Source organism: Sinohyriopsis cumingii, chromosome 16, assembly GCF_028554795.1.
Source record: "Sinohyriopsis cumingii isolate HCF-2022 chromosome 16, ASM2855479v2, whole genome shotgun sequence".
Lineage (NCBI taxonomy): Eukaryota > Metazoa > Mollusca > Bivalvia > Unionida > Unionidae > Sinohyriopsis > Sinohyriopsis cumingii.
The window spans coordinates 42,448,164-42,457,160 of NC_142976.1; the positions used below are offsets into that span (position 1 = coordinate 42,448,164).

The window sequence follows — 8,997 nt, forward strand, 5'->3', positions numbered from 1 at the left end:
TTCTCCGAAAAGTGAGCATTGTTGTACATTGTAAATATTGAATACAGATCCAGTAATGGAACGATTTTGGGGATTAATTCTTGAAAAAGACACTAGGGAATATAACCTGACTGTTTCTGAGTCATAATTTACAAATGTATGGGGTATACAAAAGGTAATGGGTCTTGGCCAATCCAGAATTTAGTTTTAATTCCTCAGAATTTGCAATGATGAATGTATGTCCAATCCAAAAGCCAGATTCTGTGAAAAGCTTGTCTTCGTTCATGTTTTATTCATGTGAAAGTGAAAAACAAAAGGGATTGGCAAATAAATCTATAAGAACAATGTAACAATTCAGGTATTTGTTACTTATAATTGCCTACCTGTATGATAATTTTTGTTCAGACTAATTCATCTAACAATATTGTTTTTATGAATGCCGGTTCAAATTAAACTTTTTTCTCTCTTATATTTCCTATAAAAGTTAAACATAGGACTGTATACTCTTTTTATTTATTTATTTTGCTTTATTGCATAGATGTATTGTGCTGATATTTTTTTTTTGTATCATGACAATATTAACTTATATCTTAAACAGGACAAAATAATGATAAAATCACAAATAAATGAAGATGTTTATGTGGGGTGGTGGATGCTACAACAGCCTGAGCTGTGCCTAGCCTTAAAATCTTTACAAGTTTTTTTAGAAAATTATGTGGTGGCGTGTGTTTTACTCATTTAACAGAAAACAAAATGATCTGTAGAAGATACATGTAAACATTTGTATTAATCTTTTTAACTAGTACATTAATTTCATATCCAAATGTATCAAGCACTTTTGGCACTGTATTGTAGCAGTAATGATACCATCAAATTGAGCTGGTTACTGGTAGCGGTACCAATGTTATTTATATTAAATATATTATATTTTTATACTTGCTACCAAAGGAGTCTGATGTTTTATCATATATGCTTTTTATGTGATGTCCTTGTTTCAAGTCATTTGTCTCTTGCTATTGACAACTAGTGACAATACTTGCTGGCTATTCCATAATCATCCATGCCATACATGTATAAGATTTCTGTATAATTTAACTATTTACCTTACTTCTTGTGTTATATATATATATATATATATATATATATATATATATATATATATATATATATATATATATATCACCGGCCACAGTAAACTGCAGATTAACAGTAAAATTTAATTACATAGGGTAGAGAGAATAAACAGAATCCTCATCTCTGTAATGTACTCTCTCTCTCTCTCTCTCTCTCTCTCTCTCTCTCTCGTGAATAAAGAAAAAATGAAAGTATGGCCTCGAGGTGCAATTATCTGCAATTTTCTCAAACCTTATACGAGGTCTTTACGGCTACAAAAAGCAGACTTTGAACTGCACTCTAAAATAATAAATATGCTATAAACTAATAACATTGTGAATGAGAATATATAAACAAATTAGGGTCTTAAATCTTGCTTGTAAGCTGCCACCCTATTCTGCCACCGTGCGGCAGCGGTAAATTAAACAGAAAAAATGTTCAAACAAAATAAGGTGGGAAGGGTCAGCGGAAATATAACGTTGTATAAATACATCTAATTGTATACAATTTGATACATTTAATTTGTTTTGTGCTACTTGCAGGCCACATCTCTTCCGAATGTTAATACTCTGAGAAATCAGCTGCTGTAATTTAATTTGAATGATATTTTAAATAAGACACCCAAACTTGCCGTAAAGTGGTATAACCTCTTGTTGCTAGGGTCACAGTGGTTCGTTTCAAAGAAAATTTGGAGTATCCGCCCTTGAATCAAGGGATGGGGGTTCTAACCTGTAACAATATATTTTCTTTGTAACGAAACCCTGTTGCTAGGGTCAGAAGAATAGTCGTATTGTAAGAAATTGACTTGTCACAGCGCCATCTGTTGTCATAATGAGGCATTATTTTATGCTAACCTCCTTGATTCTAACTTGCAACGTGCTTGATGCTATATTATAGTCATGATTTTGGAAGGTGCAATTTGTGTAACTTGGGATATAGCAAGTTTATAAATAGAATGTTAAAACTTGTAATAACTGACATAGCATTTGTCATATGACAAACAACAGAATTAATTCAGTAGTTGGCAAATTGCAAGATACAATGACGCAGAAGGAAAGTAGATCTAGGCACTTTCAAGCAGCTATTTACAGCTTGCATCAATGAAGAATAGAAAATTCTTGACTAGAATTATGAATGTAGCACTTGCAAGCAGCCATTGACAATAATGCAGAAGGAACGTAGCACTTGCAAACTGCCACGTACAATCTGCATCAATGAAGAATACAATATACAATGATAGAATTATGAAAGTAGCACTTGCAAGCAGCCATTTACAACAATGCATTAAGGAAGATTAGATAATACACGCGTAAAATTATGGCGGTAATCACTTCCATACATTCCTAGTCTGATCCCCTACCACGTATGCTCCCTACGTTGTACTCCGCTACACGAATACGAAGGTCTCTTTTACAGTATGATAGACGGGGTCCTATTTCAGAACGATCACGTGGGTAATCTGAGGCAATCTTGTCACTCGGTATGTTCTTTTTTTCCCTTCAGATTATTTTTTTTCAACATCAAGATCGCGTGAAGCACCTATGGTATGAAAGGGATCAGGGACAAAACGGACCGGTACCAAAAAGGCCCACGACCAAAACGGACTAGTGCTTAAAAAGGCCCGGTCCGAAAAGGCTTGACCCAAAAAGCACAGGCACTTGATTCTGTGGAAACTAATGTGTACACTCACTATATAACATGTTATATGGTGAGTGTCCACATTAGTTTCCACAGAATCAAGTGCCTGTGCCAAAAAGGCCCATTTATGTATCAATTACCAATTACTAGTTTCATGTCTACTAAAAGTAACTAATACGTAAATATTAAATCCTTGTTTTACTGTGAAATATCTATAAATAATTGCAGTAGAGAATCACAATCGATCGTCAGTGATCATGAAAATAATTGCGACACGCTACTACATGTTCTATGTAAAATGAACAAAGAAGGCAAATAATAATTGTGAACGAAAACATTGGAAGTGAAGCGAATCAATAATATCTTTGTTATAATATATCAAGACTGAATACGAGTTAGTGTTACCCATGCGTGTTTTGTGCATGCCAACTTTGTCATGGTAATGCCTTAATTAAGTAATGATGATTTCATTAATGATGAATGGATATTTTCATTTGCGAAGAATATTGATTCTTCCTGTTTCACATACATTCAGTATCGTTAATACATGTGTGCGTAGTTTATTTGCGTTGATTATAATGTATGCTTTCAATAGACATTTGTTATATTCTGTGCCTTGTATGCACCGTTATTGCGTTGTGGTTGCAATGAAAGTCAAGTCACAATTAGACAAATATTAAGAGGTAATTTATAAACAAAAAAATAAACAACAAAAATTTTATGGTGGGATAGAAAGAAAAAAGAAGAAAAGATATAATGTCTGATTAGTATAAGCAACAAAAGAAAAACAAATGCTAATGCCATTTCAGATTTATATTTTTTTTTAATAATAACAAGCATTGTTGCTAATACGTGAGTATTAATATCTAATATCAAATACTACAACAATATTGCTCATAATGGCTATCAAATAAATTTAACAGCAAAATACAGTAAACAATTCTACAATGACAGCAACAAATAATCATCGAACTATAAAAGCATGCATACATAGATATTCACTTTTCAACAACAATAAAAAACTTACAACACAACAAAATTGCAAACAGTGGCTGCCGACGTTAATATTACGATATAGGATGCAATCCTAGAATAACAGAGGAATATAGTAGTGTTGTTGCCACAGTGTTTACACTTACACTCTGAAACCATACTGCTCGCCGACGGAACTCAAAAACTTTGAGGTTTTGACCTCGTGATGCATTTACTGGTCCCAAAGTGTATTTAATGATTTTTCTAATGTGATGCTTCGTCTCTCCCGTCCTAGGTCGTTACACTGGACAACTATACGCACCAGATCAGCCTCCCTCCGCAGTAGTGGCACTAACTGGTATAAGCCCAGTCCCATGTGTACTGCCGTTGAATTTAGACGATGGTGCCAGCCTGAAAATGTATAACAGATAACGAACAATTTAATTGTAAACGGAATATTTTTTTATATATCAACATGTATACATATTAATATGATACTGAGAATTATGTCATGCACATTAATAGACTAATGACTTTATGCTAATATGCTTTATTTTGCTTTGTTTACCTTCAACGTCATTGTTCGTTCGCACTTTTTGGCGGTATACTGACCAGGCATCAGCTGGAAACACCGAGTTGTCCAGCCACTCCCCGATAAGGGTCCATGTAGCATCGTTTGTAGCCTTTATTTGTAGCATCTGCACTGATTGACGTATGTGAGCACTGGGCAGGAACTGAAGGGACAGCACTTGATGCACGAAGGAGTGAAGGCCCTCTCGCCGCATGTACGTTTGAGCCAATCCAATAGACTGAACGTGTCGCCACACGGTCTGGGACCAGTGGAAGGCACAGGACGCCAGGAAAAGCCTCTCTGATGGCGAGCCATGCAACTGAAAATATGCAAAGAACAATCCCATAATTATATTGTTTGTGTATGAAGCCATTCTCTGTGAAAGGTAATACGGTTGTCCTAATGATATTGCATGACGTCTTTAATTTTTGCAGACATGCACTGTTAGCATTGTTGAGTAATGTTCAGTTTTAAATATACATTAATGTTATTAATAAACAGCTTACCTTTTTCGAAGTCCAGTACGAATCCTTCTAACGATGCATGTCCCAACATTGACTGCAGAGAACAAAACACCTATAATCAAAGAATCGAAATAAGATCAGTGCTCGAATTGAGTTGACCATAATCAATTCTACAGCAGTTACATAACGTCATTTACCTTACATTCAACAATGACTCATCATTTAATTCTTGGAAAGAAATACACATGCTGGAAAAATTGTGTTGAACATTCAGGAGACATATGGTTCATGTTCGAGAGATCATGACATAGTCTCATCACAGAGAGTATTTTGTTACTGTTTTTTCTTTCTATCATATATCTATCCAATAAACATGCTGAGAAATGTCAATGAATTTTGTAACAGGCAGAGAGAAAGAAAGCTTTAACATAATAGCTTACAGCCAGATTGTCTCTCTTCGTCTTCCAGCTCATTAGACAAAATACTGATTCTGTGCGCCATACCTTTCGATGAAGGCATTGATGGATATAAGTAGATTCTGTTGTCTGAATGGCTCACCAAGGACCTGAAAGTTATAACAACACTTATTAAACAAATGGGACTAAAGGCTATTACTGCGTGCTATTATCAATTTAAAACCGACAAAATCTGAAGTTCGGCAATAACTGGTACTCGTACTGCAAAAACTAATGAATACAACGTAAAGATTTACCTTAAATATTCCACCCATATACCACCATTTCGCTTCTTGCAAAAGTACTAACTTATATTCAATTGCCAGCAGGAAAAGTGTCGCTCCCCATCCACTCTGATGTATGCTACCAAGAAGTCAGGAGCGTTGATGAAGTCCTCATTCAGCTGTCAAAATCAGAACAAATAGATCATTGTTATCAATATCATTCACGTAATAAAATATTCATAACTTCGTCCTCTCATAATGCACAACATGGATCAAAGTATAGCTTTGTTAGATGAATTTCAGTGCCAATATCATAGTGATTACTACAAGTTACAAGTTTAATTACAAACTAGATATAAGACACTTTAAAAAAAATTGACATCAGACAGTAACATTAATGAGCAAACATTATAAAAATAAAAAAATCAATTAATTTAAATTTTCAAGTAAATTTATATCTAACTAGATTTTTCTGAGTTCTATATAAACCACAAACTTCAATGTCCAACGTTCTTGGCTCTTCTGGACGTAGCTTCGCTCTGGTTCTTTTAGCAACTCTCTTCAAGAGCGCCTTCTTTGGGAGAGAGACTGTATTTGGTCCCGAACTCTCCAGAATAGCGTCTTCTGCATTTTCAAGGCTGGTGTGAAACATTGCTCTCGAGCAGCACGTTTCACTTTTGAGAAAGAGGGAATCATGTTATGTCAAAGGAGGCAATCACAAGCGTATATTTCAACACTAAACAAATATGGAAATTTCTGACCTTAATCAAAGATCTGCATGCCAATCTTCAGTAAAAATAATTTTATTGGCAAGAATACGGTTTAATACTTAAAATGTCCCAAAAATAAAACAAATTAACTTTGGTGTACTAAAATTTGCCACTTTAGTGCAATCCCCTTAATTAATAAGCCAATACATAATAAGATCTCTTCGATATGAAACACACCAAAACTTTATTTTTTTATGATAGTTTGGTTTAGTTTTAGTGAACTCGGGACAGAGACGCATAAGTGTCCCTGGCGTCAAATAGTCCCTGTTACAATCTAATTGTGTGGATTGATTGTATGACTCCATGTGCAGTATTTAAGTACCGGCGCTGCGTTACGGAAATGTAATAAGGACAAACCATGCAGTTGTGAGGTAATCAGGCAATTGTGAAGTTGTGGTGTAAATGTGTAGTTGTGATATTGGTGGTCATGTGTTAATTAGAGGAAAATTAGTAAAGTTTCTTTCATTCGTTCACTAAAGAGACCCCTTGCATGTAACAGTATTAATGCTCAGATTTAAAAAGGAGATAAAATATACAAGCACAGATGAACTGCGGGCATCTCTTGCCCATCGTAAAAACCATTCATAATATCTGCATTAAACCTTTTAATCAGTTTTCTTGTGTTCCCGATCTAATTTGGCGAAGGATGTTATGAACATTGGACTACCCATTAATAAACATGTATATCAATATTGCTCTCTGTGTTAAAAACGAAAATAGATCATATGTATCTGTCTATGTTTACATAAATGATTTAAATACTGTTAGCTCTTCTTGATGCCATTTTCGGTCAGTAATTCGGAAGCAAAGTGCGCAGGACGACAACAAAACAGTGTGAATATTTACCGCGTAAATGGGGACGCAATTTTCCGACTGATACACACGAGGTTTTGAGTCGAGTGGGGATGTGTGTATTGTTGTATATAGCATGATCTGAAAAAATACCGACAAAACGGGGAGATGCTCAGACACGCTTATTTTAAGGTTTGTATCAGTAAGTAAGGCATTTCATTTAAGCCGACATTACAAAACGGGAACGTTCACGTCTCGAGGTATGTCCCCGGTCTGTTTGTGTTTTTATTTACACTGATGTCCCCGTTTCGCGCATTTTACAAACGCAGACACGCACACTTTTTGGACAAGACATACACAACATTGTTATTTATGATTTTGCATTTTCACACACCTTTACCCCATATGAATAACCCAGACTGGACACCAATAGCGGGGTATGTTTCTATGAATATCCCTCTAGGCTTACCCCACGGTATTCAACCATCGTCTCAATCAAAATAACGTGCATTGGCCTGAAATAAATAATTTTATGCAAGCAATCATACAAAATTTATGCATTTATGTTTTAAGGAAGTAGAGCGGTTGCACATGTTTCAAGTTTGTATTAAAGTTTCTCATACTCTTTGCAAATATTACTGGTATTACTTGCATATACGTACTCTTCTTCAATAAGATTCACTGGACCAATTTTTCTGTCGCTGATGTCGAATGACGTGTCTGTGTCGGGAATGTGGACAATCGTACTCGCACCATATGGATCCACTTCAATTTCCGTTGACTCGGCCACAGCAATATCATTCGACAACTCGCCAATACTATGGATCTATGAAATAAATCAAACAATAAAAACCATTCCATTTTCTATTTTTCTTCGCACAAGATAATGATTTTTTAATTTTTTCGTCATATGTATAACGTCAACTTGTGACTTATGGAAATATAAATATTAAAACAGTCGATGACCGAGTGTTTTAATTCATCGCCTTACGAATTGATCCATCTCACCGCCGCAGGTTCGATTCCAATATCAGATAGGTTAAAACTTTGCATGTGAGAAAACTTGCTACTCGCTTAAGGTAGGTCGATGATTGTCGCGGGATGTATCCGTGCTCTTTACCACCACCACCACCACCCACAAAATACCGGCGATAGCCAAATCAGGTCACTTTTAGATTAAAGATGGCAGCCCCATTTCTGGATAACCGCCGTGAATTTTATGAGAAATTAATCAACTACATATTTGCTTGTTTATATATACAACATAAATAAGCCGTGAACACGATTTTATTGTTGTTTACCTTACTACAAGTGTCCTTAAAATTCCTCCTATCGCATTATGAAATTTAAACTATTATCTCTTAATTTGCTTGATTTGTTTACTGTGTAAAACCAGCTTGGTGTATAATGTAAGAAGTTCTACTGAGTGCGGATACCACAATCACCAATTACCAAAGAACAAAGGAACAGGAAAACAAGAACAACGAAATAATACTAAGAAGAGGAAAATAATAGCAGCCCGCCAAGCCGTGAACAAAGGAATTGCACAGAAAAAGGTACTCTCGAACAAAGGAACGATAGGAACACGCAGTAAGATCGTAATATAGTAATATAATTTAAGCCTGCGGGCAATTGCATTCTCTGTGCTGTTTTGAAGTATTTAAAATCATGTACTGTTAACACTACCCTTATATATTTCTATTTTCTCTTAACTAACAATAACAATCTTATTCTATTGGCGCCATTATCCTAAAACAAGTCCACTTTTCTCATCTCCACTAAGCAAAAATAAACTATTTAATCAAGAGTTAAAATCTTTATAAATAATCAAAATTCAATCAATACCTACAGCATATAACTGATAGCTCTTCCTTACTACAATATTAATAAGCAATCCAACTTACATAGGAAATTAAACAAGACCATAAAACCAAACTTTACAATAAAAACCATCAATTTAAATCAAACTATACACAAAGGTAACTAAACCTAAAACTATAACTATCCAAACCTAAGGAA

The 8,997-nt window shown here is 35.0% G+C and overlaps 1 long non-coding RNA gene across 1 annotated transcript; it reads right to left on the reverse strand.

Moving 5' to 3' along the window:
• Positions 1 to 4,028: 4,028 nt before the first annotated feature.
• LOC149780308 (uncharacterized) lies at positions 4,029 to 8,286 on the reverse strand. Its single transcript, XR_016414857.1, has 7 exons — positions 7,641 to 8,286; positions 5,913 to 6,090; positions 5,450 to 5,595; positions 5,178 to 5,302; positions 4,780 to 4,849; positions 4,530 to 4,592; positions 4,029 to 4,113 (listed from the first exon to the last, which is right to left on the reverse strand). It is a non-coding gene; the product is annotated as an uncharacterized LOC149780308 (long non-coding RNA).
• Positions 8,287 to 8,997: the final 711 nt, after the last annotated feature.